Source organism: Dysidea avara, chromosome 4 (genome assembly GCF_963678975.1).
Source record: "Dysidea avara chromosome 4, odDysAvar1.4, whole genome shotgun sequence".
NCBI lineage: Eukaryota > Metazoa > Porifera > Demospongiae > Dictyoceratida > Dysideidae > Dysidea > Dysidea avara.
Genome location: NC_089275.1, coordinates 43991766 through 44009205, shown reverse-complemented (window position 1 = coordinate 44009205; position 17440 = coordinate 43991766). Strand labels below are relative to the sequence as shown.

Here is a 17440-nt window from a genome sequence, read left to right as displayed (position 1 = left end):
TTGAAAGGGATTATGTCGAAATGAGTTTTTATATAATATAAGTAACTATAATATAAGGAACAAATAACTATAATCTTAATAACTACACTGTTAAAACAGTTGGTTAGAAGGTTATCCCAAAACAGGGATAAAGTGGCTGACACATATAGCATACCAAATCCAGGGATAACGGTTATCCCAACTCTCAATAGTATGACCTTTATCCCATATAGGTAGGATAAAGGTTATCCCTATGCTAGTATAAAGGTTATCCCCAATTGTTATTTAGTATTTAAAATAATTATTATGTATTTCAATTACAGAAATTAAATGCTGTTCAAATAGTCAACTCTAACTTCTGAAGTGCTCGTGAGATGTTAGGACCAGCATGATCTGCAGCATTGACAAGCAATATAGTTACACTTCTTATTCAAACATACACCATACCTTAATATTGTGAACAGCTAACAACACTTCATGTGCAGTCCACAGAACCTGTCAGAACGTTATATTTACATAACAATCTGGTACACTCTATGCTTACAATTTGTCGTCAATCTGTACTGCAACAGTGAATTCCACCTGACAGTAGTGGCGTTAACAGCAAGACAGATGCTACTATAATTTTCAAGTAACAGGAATAGCTGCTGGGCAATCAATATCCATTACAGTGTGTTATCAAAGGCAACTCCACTAGAATGTCAAGTCGTATTATTATAGTATCACAGTTGTTGTAATACTTACATTTTGTATACAATATATATGATGGAGATGATCATGAAATATATATCAGGAGCATACACACTACAACCTGTAATAATAACATGTGAGATGACGGCAATTCTTATTCAACTATCTACCACGTCCATACCTCGGTTAATTGTCAAGACTCAGTGCAGAAAAGCATGTTGGCGTTACAACAAGCAGTCATCAATTACCAGACACAATACCTGCATGGTGTACTTGCATGTATGTAACTGATAATAGGAATGTGTAACTAACCTGCGAGGCTGTCTCCTAGATTACTTGGCTGCCACCGTGCACATAGCAGAACGTAACCATATCAGCATGCACACTACACTCAGCGGGTAGGATTGGCATGATGTCAGGTGTTCTGTAAAGGGTACATAATGGCAGCTATCCACTGTAAACGCTCACACTTTGCTGTAACAGCTGGAATACTGAGGTTAGATATGTGGCTTCGTCACCTGGCTGAGTTAGGCGTTAAACTCAGAATTAAAGAGATTCAACTGTCTGAAATTTCACTATTCGATGTACCAGTCATTTTGAAGCAGCCATGAGACTGCAACTTTAGCACCGCCTCGCCAGTCCGTCAGCCAGTGGTTCCACAGCACTGTAGATAAACTGTTTGCTGCACTTTCCATATCTAAATTACAAATTATTGTACACCAAGTTGAATACTGCTAGTAGAAACGTCACCTTCGTATGCTTCAGTAGGTCAGCTGTTTCAGTCAGTTGCGAACAGCCTTCCTGTTAAACGCATTGCAAAACCCTCCCGCTTAGTCAAGCTGCCTGTTCTTGTAGACATAATAACTCACAAAATTTCAAATATCTTCTTTGCCAAAACCAGTTTATTTTATGAACAAACTGAACGAACTTTCAGAGGAATTTTCAGTAATATTCGTTACCACGGTAACTTTCGTCGTTAAGTAACGTACGTAAACGCTACGTCACGGGGAGTGAGTATTAAATGGAAAATGGAGATTATCTCGTTGCATCAGTGGTTGCATGCTGCCAGCGGGAGACTCTAAGTAAAGTAAGGGTATAAATACTCTAGAGCATTATCTCATCCTGTACTTTTGTAGATCAGAATCATCCAAAATGTTCAGTTGAGTATATGGGTAGGCAAGCCACCGTTCCTCAACTTCTTCTCCTAGTCTAACTCCATTAGTAATCTACTGTGACTAATGCAGTAAAACTAAAGTGAGACATAAATACTATATTAGTGTTTTGTGATCATGTACAGTCGATTTCAGATTACTTTCTGCATGCAATTGAATAATTTGCAATATGACTGTTCGAACATATGAGCTAATTGTTTGCAACCTAGCTCCTTTACTTGTAAAACTAAATACTAGCACAATAAATACTCACCCCTTTATCATCAAGCAATGCCAGGAGTATATATAAATACTGCAAGTAGAGCACGTTTGCAAGCCATGTGTGTGAACTGTTCAAAAGCAATCTGAAATCAACTGTGCTAGTACTACCTGAGTGTGTACTGGAGTCTGTTCTGACAGTGTTGTCACAGTGCTTGCTGCAATTTGTAACCACAAACAAAGTAATTACAATAGTTGCTTATTTTAAGTTCATCAATTCCATGGGCGTATCCAAGATATTTCCAAAGTGGCTTCCAGATTTAGCAGTGAGGTACAGAGATCTGGGGCTGTGCTCCCAGCCACTGACAGATTTAGAAAGTGCTTCAAATTTACTAGATTTTTGATTTCATGAATAGTAACTATTTTAATTTGTACTTGGTTCCTCATGATTTGTGGCTGGTCAGGTATATATTGTAGTGACCAAGTACATTTCCAATTAAAATGATATAGGTATTTTAAATGTGAACATTTTAACACCCATTTTTAAAATTGTCTTCTGTTATGAATGTTGTATAAGAGTACGTACTTTTGACTGCTCTATTAGAGTACATCAGACTTTTCTATTAGAGTATCTCGATCTTCTGTAAAGGCTTTTCAATACATTGCCTTAATCCATGTTTGAGGACTAATTGTAAGTTTCCTATTAAACTGTAGCTGCTCATTAAACACATTGGTAACTATTAAACTGTGTGCGTACGTGCGTGTGTGTGGCTCACTACTGATAGGCTGGAGTGCTACACCAGCATAATGCTAGCATATTAGGTGGATGTTATGAATGCTACTGATACTCTCTAATAGAGCAGTTAGTGGAAACTGCAATAGAGCACTCCAATGCATTGCCCATAGCTCCTTAGATCGATACTCTCTAATACAACAGTCACTTTGTAATCAATTACTCTAATTGAGCATTCACTGATTAAAAATTTCAAATATAATTGTAAGAAATGTTTTTGAGCACATTGAGAACACTGAAGAGCATAATAGGCAAAAACTTCATGAAATTTTACCCAGGCCTCAATACAGGTCAGTCCATAAAACGGGTCATATCTGGATTACCTACCCAGGTAACCCACTGAGCCCCAGACAAATGTGACGTAAATGACCTGTTTCAACCGTGTGTGTGTGTGTGTGTGTGTGTGTGTGTGCTGTGCACGCGTGTGTGCATGTGTGTAGTATGTAGAACTGAGCCAGTAATTTCTTAAACATTTGTTGATTATGTGTCATACATTGTTCCTAATCAGGGACGAAACTAGCACGTTAGTGATGCTAGTATACCCAAAGTGTCCTAATCTGAGAGGTCTAAACAACTACAAATGAGACCATTAATGGTGTCAAGGTACATGTCCTGATTTCAAGTACTGTATTGTCAATTATGGCCCGGGCACTTATTACTTTCAGGCAAGTGTTTACCCTAGCCACAAGACTGGTGACTATAACTTACAAGACCAAAAATCATATTCCTTGGGATCAACTTGAGATATTCTTTTCTTGATATATTCCACATAGATTTCAAGTTAAAAGAAATGCTGTAAAATGCTTTTGCTTCACTGTTTTGTACTAGGAGTTCCTGTGAAACCTGGAATTTATTTCTGTTGTATGGCTCTACACCATATCTAGCAACTACAGTGTTTATGATATAATTATATGGGACTGGCTGTAGTGCATTAATAGGAAAGATATGAGTCTTATTTTATCATTAAATTTCATGATTTACTTTCTTGTTTGTTTAGTGTCAAATTATGTTCAGCCAATGTAATAGCACTGAGAGAGGTATGTGGACTATTTCGTTGAATTAAAATGTATATTTTCTTATTCACAGGCATTCTGAGAAACTGAAATCATAGCGTAAAAGATATTGGGCCAAGGGCTGAGGGGTGCATAAGAACTGTGAAGGAAGAGAACATTTAAATATCCAACTGTCACTAGATGATAGTAATGCTCCATAATGTGTTTGTGGTTTGACAAAAGTTGTGATAATGTATGTGCTTATCATCTGCAAGGAACATGGATGTGTAGACTATAACTGACCGAACATGTTATATTACAGTACATTGTCAAGCAGCATTATGATGAATTATTTACATACAGTGTGGAACTCTCAAGTTGTTTGTAGGTAACCACTAGTTCCCTTTAGGAATTATATTTACGAAAGGTATTCTGCAAACTGTGCTAGTATACCAAATAGCCCTTGGTCATTGAAATAACAAATCAAGTACAAGTAACACAAACACTAGTTATGCTATAACATTGTGATCACAAGTAATGCTGTTCATTGAGTCATGCAATAATATTTCAGTAGAGTTCCTTGCTTGTGAATAGTTTTTACAACTGCTTGACACGTAGCTGATGAGTTACAAACTTTGATCAGACTCTAGAGTCAGCTATGTTCAATCCAGTTGGTAGTAACAAGCTGCTCATTGGGATTCATGCCTCTTTTATTTTACCCTGCAACAATTATAAACAGTTCACCCTGCAACACTATTAATATGTACAAGTACACAAATATTACAAGCAACGCTTCCTTTTATCATGTCATCTTGCAGGGCGTACACATGCAGTAATTTTGAAAAGAGTTTTCTCTACAGCTAAGTGACTGTTATATTAGAGTATTATAATTGCCTGACTGCTTTATTAGAGTATCTCACCAAATAATATTCTTCAGAACAAGCATTGCTATTGCATGACAAACACTATTAATACAAGGCGAAGGCTCCTATTTCATGAAAGATCCCATGATTTCTGTATACCTGTGGTTTGAATTTATGTAAAGCGGTTTCCTGAAACCTGCCCCTGCCTTGGAAGTACTAAACTCATGTACCTAGTAGATATTCTCTGTTGCATACAAGATTGTGTGTAAGAAATTAAAAGTATTATTATTATTTTCTAGGACCGCGTCACATACAACCAAGTACATACACCAACGTTGCAACCTACCCATTGGGAAAGTATAAACAGTGCCATAGGCAGCACTCAGAGCAGTATGCGTGTACCGGTGGAAATGATACATAGGCATATGTACACAGGCAAGGGAGTTTAACTGGCATCAGAAAACCACAATACTAAAACACAACCTACAACAAAACCCAAGCTATATCGAAAGTAGCTATATATTGTAGGTGTGACGTGTCTCTCAAGATGACTCAGCAGTGAAGTGAGGCTATGTAGAACAAGGGACATGGTGAAGGTACAATTAACAATTGATCCCAATCAAGCCAATATGGCACAACAGACTCTGTTGTAACTAGAGGCCACAGGTGATGTACCTGTATATCAGCGATGTGGCATTGGCACAGTGATCAGTCTATAATATTATGCATACAGCCATGCACAACATACAGGAGATAGTTACACATTGTTGTATATGCAGCACTGCATTGGCTTCTAGTTTAGCTATTATACAGACTCGCAGTAGAGTAGTAGATAAGTCCAGTGGAAAATAATTCCAGCCGCTAGCAAGCCAGATGAAGGATGAAGATGTATAATACAACTACCAGTACAAGTATTACATTACTCATTACCTTGCTGTTCTAGCTGGTTGTTTATGAGCACATCAGCTGGTATCCCAACTGGTCATCAGCTGGTTGTTCACTGCACAACGCCTGGAGCGCATATCCTGCACACAAAATACACAGTTACAAACATTTAAACATACTTGTAATGTTGTTGTTTACCAGTAAAGTGGTGTCTGGCCTCTCCTCGGACTTTTACTAATCTTCTCCTTTGAGCAATCTGTAATTAAACAAGGGTGTGATGCCGGGCGTTATATAGAATTACACGTACGGTAAAGTCATCAGCACGAACAGGCATACTTATTATACGATTGTGCCTTCATTCACAGGCGAATCTATCCCCACTTAGTTCATGTCTCTAGGCCTCGTAGTTTTTTCAAACATTATTTATTTATTATTTATTCATTCATTATCAATGACGTAATGTTAACCACATTTCTTATTATTCTTAGTACTTGGTTGTATAATAATTATTATTATTATCAATTTCGTCAATGACAGGGTACACAAAAGGCTTAGTGCCTGTACAAGGTGGTCCCCAACAAAACAAAAAGAAACCGTACAATAAACACAAATACACCAGAAACCGTACAATAACATAAATACAAAAACAAGACAAAGCAGTACAATTACATAGAAAATAAGAATCGACGAAGTTTTAATTTAAAAGACATGGCCGAGGAAGTAAATATGATGTCATAAGGGATTCTGTGTACCCTGCACTAGTCACTCTGAACTGCTTAGCTTTATTTCACTTTTAAACCGATCATGCATGTATATGCAAGGGAGTATCATGCTGGCCTGTGTTGCACACTACATTTGAACCCTTCGTATATGCCTTGAGATTTTGACTCATTGTTACTAGTAGCAATATCGTGTAGTCTCAAGTCTTGTCTTGATTGTATATCGACTTTAGTAGACTGTGCAGCAAGTTAGTTTCATGTCATCCATCCCTTCGCAAAAGTAAGGGTCTGCAGCTGGTGAAATACAGATACTAAATAATTTCAAAAGGAATTCAATTAGACAGTGTATGTATCTACTAGTTATGTCAGATGATTACCCTTCAAAAGCATTGCGTTGCCAAGGTGATTTGTGTGCAAAATTGATTGACACGCACTACTAAATCTGAGTGGTAGAAATCATTTAGTATCTGTACTTCACTTTTTGCGGCGGTGCCAGACTAGTCCCTGTGGCACCTCCTTGTGCAATGTGTATGTACATGCATACAAAGTTTTAATAGTTGTCCCACTCACTTTACATGAATCAAAATATTACACCATTTTATAGCGGCTGCCACAAAATTTCACGGATTCATATCAACAGGAGCAATGAAATGTACAATTTTAAAGGACTGGTTGTATCATATTTCTACCGCTTTTAATCCTCTTACATCTGTTCCAGTGATCCAAGGCGATCCAAGGGCAGCTGGGTACCCGGGAAGCTGACAAACCACTTAGGTGTCCCGTATTTACTGGTATTCCACCTTTATCTCTCTGTGCTTGAATCCATTAAGCAGATAAATCGTGACACTGGTCCGCCAAAGCACCCATGTGGCAGCATAGTAACGAATCATATAATCATAGATAATAGACACCGATATAATCTATGGTTCAAGCGCCGCATAAAAATGACGCGCTGCGCTTTAGATTGAAATACGTAGTAAATGCACGGAAGAAAACGGAATAAGGACATCACGAAGGTATAAACGTTATACCTGTGAAGTTTTATACCAACGTGTAGGGATAACCTTCATCCCATGTAGTATAACCTTCATACCAAGCGTTTTTTATACCAGCAAGGTAGGGATAACCGTCATACTCCATGGTATAACCTTCAAACTTCATTTTTAACAGTGTACCTACTTCTGGCCACTGGAACTGGATGCCAGTGGACCTTCAGGATACACTATAGATTTTAAGGACTACTAATGTTTATACTGTATGCAACTAGAATGATCAAATCTATAAGAAATCTTGACTACGAGGAACGATTGAAAGTACTTAACTTGCCATCATTACATTATAGACGTTATAGAGGTGACATGATTGCTGTCTACAATATGCTACATGATAAGTATGATATAGACCATTCTGATTTTTTTACTTTTTCACCCATTACCCATACCAGAGGTCATACATTTAAGCTATTTAAATATTTTTCAAGAACAGATGCCAGGAAATATTTTTTTACAAGAAGAGTTGTTGAACCATGGAATAATTTACCCCAAGAAGTAGCATGTGCAGCATCAGTTGATGATTTTAAGAAATTGATTGACCAATATTCATCTAACACTATGTATAAATGTATGTAATTAGTCTACTTGTACTTTTTTTACCTGTTGATCAGGTGTAACAGGCTGTTTAGCCTTATAAATTACCTGTAATAAATAATAATAGTATGTATCTTGTTGTATGTATGCTGTAAAGCAAATAAAATAAAATCAAAGAAACCCATCTAGATTCGCCACTGCATGAAACTGTCAGGACTTGAGTAGCTCTGTAGCTAAGGCCACTCCAAGTCATACCTTAGTTTCTGGTCACTCCCAAGCCTACAAATGGATGCGGGCGGGCGGATGATCAGGACTTCAGGACTATAGACCCTACTGTGACAATATACTGTATGGTACTATTATTTGCTCAATTTAGCAAATTCATGTTGATTTTGTTTTTAGTCAAACTTAACCAACCGGCAACATAAGTAGTTGTGCTTCGGCAAACAATGCACTAGGAAAGTTGTTGATGGATCATGGCTAGCTATACACTGATGTATAGCATTTAAGTATATTTATTTATTTATTTAGAATATACTATAGGAAATGTTTTGCTCATGTAGCTACTTATGCTTTCCAAGTGAAATAAATGTCTCATTAGCTATGTCAGGAAAGTATTACTATGACTTATAGCTAAGTTGTTCAAATGATCATGCTCCAAAATGAAATTTAACTTCTATTTTCACATCAGAAATTCTTCATTCAAATTTGAAGTCTTAGCCCACTAGCTATGTGTTTTCCAGCCTTCTATTCAGCAAACCTTGAGAAAAGTAACTGTCAAAGTTTTGAGTCATTGAGTGCTCCAGACTAGTGTTTTTAGTGATCATCTGGGAATGTTTAAACTATAAGGGTTTCTACTTGCCAATCTAATTTTAGTTATGGAAAAGTTTAAGTTTAAGCTCACCGAATGTTGCCGGCTTTCCATACCCCTGCAGTGTTCAGTGATAAAGAATTTGAAGTTACTAGACTAATCATTAGAGGACTACATTTGAATTATAAAGTTAAAGCTATGGCCCATCTGCATGCATGGACTAGTAGTTAATGCTACTGAAATTACTTTGGTTACAGAAGTATTAGTAACAGTTATAATCTGAACAGCTATATAATCAAGGACAAAACTAGCTATAGTTAGAAACATTTTATTAGTGTGGCATATATACCTAATATTAGAGTTAAGAGTAGTGTGACTGCTCTATTGGAATCCCTGACTGCTCTATTAGAGTATCTCGATCTTTTGCAGTAAAAAATAAGTGTCTTGCTGGGTCACATGCACTTAAGCACCTGTAATATTAATAATAGTCCTCATAAACTAGGGTTCCAGGTTTACCATGCGGGCGGGTGACCAGAAACTAAGGTTTGACTTGGTGTGGCCTAACTATATAGAGCCAGCTAGCTAGCTATAGTTGGTTAACCCGCAGAAGGTTTAAAATCATCTCCTTGGATGAAGGATTTAGCTAATATATCGATTTAAGCTGGTGACCCATACCAGTATGGGCGCCCCATACGCATATAGGTATCCCATACGCGTACGGGATGCCCCATACGCGTATAGAAAGCCCGTATAGGTATACGCGTATGGGATATCCCATACGCGTACAGGACAAATACGCATATGGGTCACAACATATCTTTGTCAGCTACCAAATCTATTGCAAACAAGAAAATGACTTCTCTTCTGACTGGTTTACTAACAGCTACTGATTCTCTTCCTATTAGGGGAGAGTATAACTATGAGCTCTGGACTCTTCAGGAACTACATCTTATCCCTGTTAAGATTCCATCTATGTGTTGATGCAAATACTAACCATACTATATTAAACAACTTGAGTCTATGGTCACTCGTTGCCTTAAGAAATGGCTACAGCTTCCAAGGAATGCTACTCGGGTGATCCTATACTATCCGGAAATTTGTTGTCCCAGTGTTTCTCACGTGTCAAGAGAACTTAGTTTGCTTTCCTGTATCTGTGTATCATCTGATCCACGGCTGTAGGAATTGGGCTTACATCTCCACCTTGGCAATGATTTTCTGCAGTTCCAGAATCTATATTGTCAGCTTCCCAAAACCAAGTGTCCAATATGCCATCAGCGCGGTCTCTTTACAAGAAAGATAAGGATCAATTATCCAGTAAAATTACATCTGACAAGGAAAAATTGTTAAGAGCATTAATCCTTATCTGAGTTTGCCTTCAATAGCTGGACATGTCCTTATCTGTTTCTTGTATAATTCCAAAAATTTATAATATGTGATCAGCATGAGATTTGATCTGGTATATCTTTTCCACAGACGGCTCTTTTATTCTTTAAAGATTTAGTTTCTTTAGTGATGTATAAGTTTTATTTTTTTTTCTTAGCACCAGCATAGGTATATAAAGGTATATCATCCATAATTTTCAGCATTGTTACAAGTAAATACACAGAGTGCTCTTTTTGCTTATACCCCTTCCCTCCTACCCAATGGAAGATATTGATGTGGTAGTTACTGTATGATCAGTGTTAATCTTTTTGTGGTTTTCTTCAACATCAAGACACACGGTAGTGTGTCGTGCAGCCCAAGAAGCCGGCGCGTAACACCCGTGAGTATATTGACAGGAAGAAAGAAAACGCAATTTTCGCACCTCCGTAGCTCTGTGCTTCCTTGATGAAACAAGACGATTTTTGCTGTGGACATTCCCTTCAACTGCAGCACTCCACATTCCAAATTTGAGCGAAATCGCTTCGCGCGTTCCCGAGATATGCGACTTCAAAAATTGGCTCAGTTTCTTCGTTTTTTTTTTCTTCTTATTTTTCTTTTTCTTGTCGCACACTTACAAAAACTGCTATACAACTCGAACGCCATATCCGATTGCCTTGAAATTTGGCACACAGAAGGGGGGTATAAAGGCGCATCTCGGTACCAACTTTGGCTGGAATACGATAAACAGGCAAAGAGTTATGAGCGATTATTCACGAAAAATAACACCAATATGTTGTCACGCCTACAGGGTAAACCGCGTATGGGAAGAAGCTGAAAATCGGTGGGTGAATAGGTTAACTATTGAACCTCAAACCTTTTGTGGTTTGAAAGAAATCGAGCTAAAAACCAGGAAGATACAATGAAAAAACCAACAGTGTGTAACAATTACGCAATCGAGATCAGCTAATAAAAAAACGACTGCTTGCCACGCCTACCAGATAAACCGCTTAGGGCAATGCTTTGAAAATCGTTGTACAGATGGAGTAATCATCTTAGAAAGGCTCATCAATGGTGTAGAAGAATCAGACTTAAAGCCACGGAGTTATAACACGAAATCCAACTTGGTGCGGCAAGTGCGAGATCGAGATACTCTAATAGAGCAGTCATCCTAATAGAGCAGTTACCCTGAAGAGAATTCAAGAGATCAGCTAGAAATAAGAAACCTGTATAGAGATCAGCTACACACAAGTCACCCTGTAGAGAGATCAGCTAGAAGAAGTTACCTTGTAGGGAGTTCATGCAACTATGGAAAGAGATAGTTCAGCTAGAAAAAATCACCTTGTAGAGTTCAGCTACAAAGAAACCACCATGTAGAGAGTTGAGCTACAAACAAATCGCCCTGTGGAGAGATCAATAGAAGAAGTTACCTTGCAAAGAGTTCAGCTACAAAGAAACCATCATGTAGAGAGTTCAGCTACAAACAAATCTCCCTGTAGAGATTAGATTAGATTAGATTATCAATTTTTGTCAAAGACATGGGTACACAAAAGGCACAGCCTGCAAACGTGCTCCCCATACAGAACATACAAGTACAAAAAACAAACACATAACAGTAACACAAAAACAAAACACAAAACAATAACATTAGAATACACGGATTGAAAAACAAAACAGTTACAAGATTATGCAAAAAGAAAACGATGAAGTGCAGTCCGGAACGCAACTGGATTAGTCAATTTTAGAATACGATGGGGAATGGTGTTCCATAGGAAGGGAGAGTTGATGAAAAAGGAAAAACGCCGGGAGTTAATAGTGGAGGATGGAATAAATAACGACATTGGATGAGATCTAGTGACGGTGGTAGAAAATTGAAAATACTTAGAAAATAGGATAGCAACTCTATTATGTAAAATATCATGAGTCAGACTGGTCGAAAAGTAAGATCTTCTGGTATGAAGAGTTGGCCAATGAAGTTCCTGTAGGCAAGAGTCTGAAGACCTAGACCAGTTATGGTTAATAGTATCCCATCTACTACCGCACACCCAACGGGCAGCACGACGTTGGATCGCTTTTAAATTAGTCACATCCTTCTTAGTGTGTAAGCACCAAACTGGGGAAGCATACTCCAGAATAGGTCTCACTACAGCCCGGTATGCAGTTGCTTTGACTGATGCAGAACATAAAAACAGAGTATGGCGCAAGTAATTCAGAGACCGTGATGCTTTGGCTACTAGATGTTTCATGTGATCACCCCATTTGAGTTGAGAGTTAATGAATATACCCAGGTATCTCACTACTGACTTCAGTGAAATCTGCTGACCATCCAGAAAATAAGCACACAAGGGAGGAACACGTTTGTAAGAAATACAAATACTATCACATTCAAGGGATTCAGCTTCAATAGCCATTTCTTGCACCATTCAAAAATTGCAGTTAAGTCATCTTGGAGAAGTTTGCAATCATTAGAAGACACAATTTCCTTGTAAAGTGCAATATCATCAGCAAAGAGCTTGATGATACTGTGTTGGGAAACCTTACGCAGCTCATCAACATACAGTAGGAACAAAAGTGGGCCTAAAACAGATCCTTGGGGCACCACAGATCTGACAGGCAGCCATTCAGAAAAGCTACCGTTCACCACAACCCTCTGATATCGTTTAGTCAAGAATGAATTTAGCCATGACAACAGATTTCCATGAATTCCCAGACTCTCAAGTCGAAGCAACAGTCGCTGATGTGGAACAGAGTCAAAGGCCTTAGCAAGGTCAAGGAGGAGGCAGTGAACAGAGTTACGTCGTTCAAGGCAAGCTGACCAGTCATCAAAAGCGGAGACAAGGAGGGTAACGGTGGAATGTTTGTTGCGAAAACCGTGTTGGGATTCACTAATAAGTTTGTGAGACTCCAGAGCATAGGTTAGTTGACGATGAATGATTCTTTCCATCACTTTCACTACAATAGAAGTGAGACTTATAGGACGATAGTTAGAAGAAAGGTGTTTGTCGCCTTTTTTATAAACAGGGACTATGTTAGCAGTAATCCAGTCTCTAGGTAATGATCCTGAGTCTAGAGACAGTTGGAAAATTCTAGACAAAGGTGAACAAATAAAGTCAGCACCAACTTTAAGCAGGTAGGCTGGAATACTATCTGGACCACAAGCCTTATCCCGTTGCAAATTGACAAGTTCCTCATGAACATTCTCAGTAGTAAACTTAATATTATCTATCAGTTTGGGGTGAAAATGAATAGATTCACGTAGAGATGTTAAACTAGAACAATCTTCAGTTGTAAAAACTGAATTGAAATATTCATTAAAAATAGTAGCTTTTTCCAGATCATCAGAGATGAGTTTACCGGAACAGTTAAGAGGAGGAGGAGGCTGACGACACCCTTTCACTGAATTAACAAAGTTCCAAAATTTCTTGGCACTAACAGAGTAGGAATTTGATAAAGAGGAGATGTAATCTGCAGTGTCCTGTCTAGTCTTAGAACGAACAAGGTTGTTAACAGCCTTGTATTTAGACTTTACAACATCAGAGTTAGAATGTTTCATTTTGCGATAGAGACGACGCTTTACACGAATAAGGTGAAGAGTTTCCTCACTAAACCAGTGCTTCAGCTTAGTCCGCTTCCACTTAGAGGTAGGAACAACAGAATCAACAACAGAGAAAAACAAGTCTCTCCAACAAGTCCAAGCATCCTCAATGTCAGAGTGGAAGTCCAGCTGGTCCCAGGGAACATAGGATAAAAGCTCTCTGAAGGCACCGAGATCAGCCTTCTTGTAATTATACAACACTCTATTGTTAGCCAACAACCTTGGAGGATTGACACACAAAGTAAATTCAACAGATTCGTGGTCAGTTCCTGGTAGATTATCTGATGGACATACAGCAGTAACGTAGTCAGGCTGATTTGTAAACAGTAAGTCAAGAATATTATTTTCCCTGGTGGGAAAGTTGACCAGCTGGCTTAAAAAATGATCTTGCACAATGGAACAGAGAAAATTGCTGTTGGTAGATGATACAACAGGGGAAGTTAGAGACCAATCAATGGATGGGATGTTGAAATCTCCACACAACACCAGCGGGGTGCAACTGTCCCGAATGGATGCCAATGAACAATTGAGGCTCTCCAAAACATCAACAGGAGACCCCGGAGAATGATAAAACACCTTAGAGAGATTAGCTAGAAGAAGTTACCTTGTAGAGAGTTCAGCTACAAAGAAACCATCATGTAGAGAGTTCAGCTACAAACAAATCTCCCTGTAGAGAGATCAGCTAGAAGAAGTTACCTTGTAGAGAGTTCGGCTTCAAACAAATCACACTGTAGAAAGATCAGCTAGAAGAGGTCACCTTGTAGAGAGTTCAGTTACAAAAAAACCACCATGTAGAGAGCTCAGCTACAAACTAGTGACCTTGTAGAGACATCAGCTAGAAGAAGGTACCTTGTAGAGAGTTCAGCTACAAAGAAACCATTCTTTAAAGAGCTCAGCTGCAAACAAATCACCTGTAAAGAATTCAGCTACAAATAAATCCCCCTGTAGAAAGATGAGCTAGAAAAAGCTACCTTGTAGAGAGTTCAGTTACAAAGAAACCACCATGTAGAGAATTCAGCTACAAACTAGTGACCCTGTAAAGACATCAGCTAGAAGAAGTTACCTTGTAGAGAGTTCAGCTACAAAGAAACCATTATTTAAAGAGCTCAGCTGCAAACAAATCACCTATACAGAATTCAGCTACAAACAAATCACCATGTAGAGAGATCAGCTAGAAGAAGTTAACTTGTAGAGAGTTCAGCTACAAACAAATCACCCTGTAGAGAGATCAGCTAGAAGAAGTTACCTTGTAGAGAGTTCAGCTACAAACAAATCACCCTGTAGAGAGATCAGCTAGAAGAAGTTACCTTGTAGAGAGTTCAGCTACAAAGAAACCACCATGTAGAGAGTTCAGCTGCAAAGAAATCACCCTGTAGAAAATTCTGCCACGAACAAATTGCCCTGTAGAAAGATCAGTTAGAAGAAGTTACCTTGTAGAGAGTTCAGCTACAAAGAAACCATTCTGTAAAGAGCTCAGCTGCAAACAAATCACCTGTACAGAATTCAGCTACAAACAAATCACCCTGTAGAGAGATCAGCTAGAAGAAATTACTTTGTAGAGAGTTCAGCTACAAAGAAACCACCCTGTAGAGAGATCAGCTAGAAGAAGTTACCTTGTAGATCGTTCAGCTACAAACAAATCACCCTGTAGAGGGATCAGCTAGAAGAAGTTACCTTGTAGAGAGTTCAGCTACAAAGAAACCACCTTGTAGAGAGTTCAGCTGCAAAGAAATCACCCTGTAGAAAATTCTGCCAGAAACAAATTGCCCTGTAGAAAGATCAGTTAGAAGAAGTTACCTTTTAGAGAGTTCAGCTACAAAGAAACCATTCTGTAAAGAGCTCAGCTGCAAACAAATCACCTGTACAGAATTCATCTACAAACAAATCACCCTGTAGAGAGATCAGCTAGAAGAAGTTAACTTGTAGATAGTTCAGCTACAAAGAAACCATCATTTAGAAAGTTCAGCTTCAAACAAATCACCTGTAGAGAGTTCAGTTACAAACAAATCTCCCTGTAGAGAGATCAGCTAGAAGAAGTTACCTTGTAGAGAGTGAAGCTACAAACAAATCACCCTATTGAAAGATCAGCTAGAAGAAGTCAACTTGTAGAAAGTTCAATTACAAAGAAACCACCATGTAGAGAGTTCAGCTACAAACTAGCCACCTTGTAGAGACATCAGCTAGAAAAGTTACCTTGTAGAGAGTTCAGCTACAAAGAAACCATTCTGTAAAGAGCTCAGCTGCAAACAAATCACCTGTACAGAATTCAGCTACAAACAAATCACCCTGTAGAGAGATCAGCTAGAAGAAATTACCTTGTAGATAGTTCAGCTACAAACAAATCACCCTGTAGAAAGATCAGTTAGAAGAAGTTACTTTGTAGAGAGTTCAGCTACAAAGAAACCATTTTGTAAAGAGCTCAGCTGCAAACAAATCACCTGTACAGAATTCAGCTACGAACAAATCACCCTGTAGAGAGATCAGCTAGAAGAAGTTACCTTGTAGATAGTTCAGCTACAAACAAATCTCCCTGTAGAGAGATTAGCTAGAAGAAATTACCTTGTAGAGAGTTCAGCTACAAAGAAACCATTCTGTAAATAGCTCAGCTGCAAACAAATCACCTGTACAGAATTCAGCTACAAACAAATCACCCTGTAGAGAGATCAGCTAGAAGATATTACCTTGTAGATAATTCAGCTACAAACAAATCACCCTGTAGAAAGTTCAGTTAGAAGAAGTTACCTTTTAGAGAGTTCAGCTACAAAGAAACCATTTTGTAAAGAGCTCAGCTGCAAACAAATCACCTGTACAGAATTCAGCTACAAACAAATCACCCTGTAGAGAGATCAGCTAGAAGAAATTGCCTTGTAGATAGTTCAGCTACAAACAAATCACCCTGTAGAAAGATCAGTTAGAAGAAGTTACTTTGTAGAGAGTTCAGCTACAAAGAAACCATTTTGTAAAGAGCTCAGCTGCAAACACATCACCTGTACAGAATTCAGCTACGAACAAATCACCCTGTAGAGAGATCAGCTAGAAGAAGTTACCTTGTAGATAGTTCAGCTACAAACAAATCTCCCTGTAGAGAGATCAGCTAGAAGAAATTGCCTTGTAGAGAGTTCAGCTACAAAGAAACCATCATGTGGAGAGTTCAGCTGCAAAGAAATCACCACTGCCCAAATTTCAAGGCAATAGCTCTTTCAATCTGAAGTTATCAATTGTCAAAGTTGGCAAATTGGATGTGTGTGGAAGGCCCCTTTTTGCAAATCCGGTCACATATGTATTATATATATAATTTGTACATTTACTGATAAAATATTTAAAGTATATCTACTTCATCTTTACTTCTTCCTGTAGTAAAGAAAAAAAACATAGGTTAAAAAAGTCCCAAAGCTGGCCATAGGCCGGCTTTGGGGTATACAAATACAAAAAGAAATGAAATCTAATCCAAAACAGCCAAGCTGTAAAAAAAGTGTGCGGCCCTCAGAAAGGCTATGGTGAAAAAAGATGTGAAATCCAAGGTGGCGGCCAAGAAATGGCTGTGATGGTAGGTTAATGGTAAAAATTTTAATAACGACAATTCAAGTGAATTTTTGTGCCGCTTCACAAAATTTACCTGAATTGTCATTATTAAAATTTTTACCATTAACCTACCATCACAGCCATTTCTTGGCCGCCACCTTGGATTTCACATCTTTTTTCACCATAGCCTTTCTGAGGGCCGCACACTTTTTTTACAGCTTGGCTGTTTTGGATTAGATAATATATACACCTGTTACTTCTCAGAACATTAGGCAC

At 38.3% G+C, this 17440-nt stretch overlaps 3 long non-coding RNA genes across 6 annotated transcripts; 1 reads left to right on the top strand and 2 right to left on the bottom strand.

The window, feature by feature from the left end:
* Positions 1-241: 241 nt before the first annotated feature.
* LOC136252298 (uncharacterized) lies at positions 242-1664 on the bottom strand. 3 transcript variants are annotated; one of them, XR_010699456.1, is made up of 8 exons: positions 1420-1664; positions 1138-1366; positions 982-1093; positions 851-929; positions 724-790; positions 524-672; positions 427-474; positions 242-372 (listed from the first exon to the last, which is right to left on the bottom strand). It is a non-coding gene; the product is annotated as an uncharacterized lncRNA (long non-coding RNA). The 3 variants fall into 3 exon arrangements; XR_010699455.1 differs by having other exon boundaries at positions 840-929; positions 982-1366; XR_010699454.1 differs by having other exon boundaries at positions 982-1366.
* Positions 1478-4205, top strand: LOC136252297 (uncharacterized). Its single transcript, XR_010699453.1, has 4 exons — positions 1478-1756; positions 1806-1923; positions 3830-3869; positions 3919-4205. It is a non-coding gene; the product is annotated as an uncharacterized lncRNA (long non-coding RNA).
* A 57-nt stretch (positions 4206-4262) lies between these two features.
* On the bottom strand, positions 4263-7342 carry LOC136254161 (uncharacterized). 2 transcript variants are annotated; one of them, XR_010700343.1, is made up of 4 exons: positions 6862-7341; positions 5771-5828; positions 5618-5712; positions 4263-4544 (listed from the first exon to the last, which is right to left on the bottom strand). It is a non-coding gene; the product is annotated as an uncharacterized lncRNA (long non-coding RNA). The 2 variants fall into 2 exon arrangements; XR_010700342.1 differs by having other exon boundaries at positions 5618-5828; positions 6862-7342.
* Between the last annotated feature and the right edge of the window lie 10098 nt (positions 7343-17440).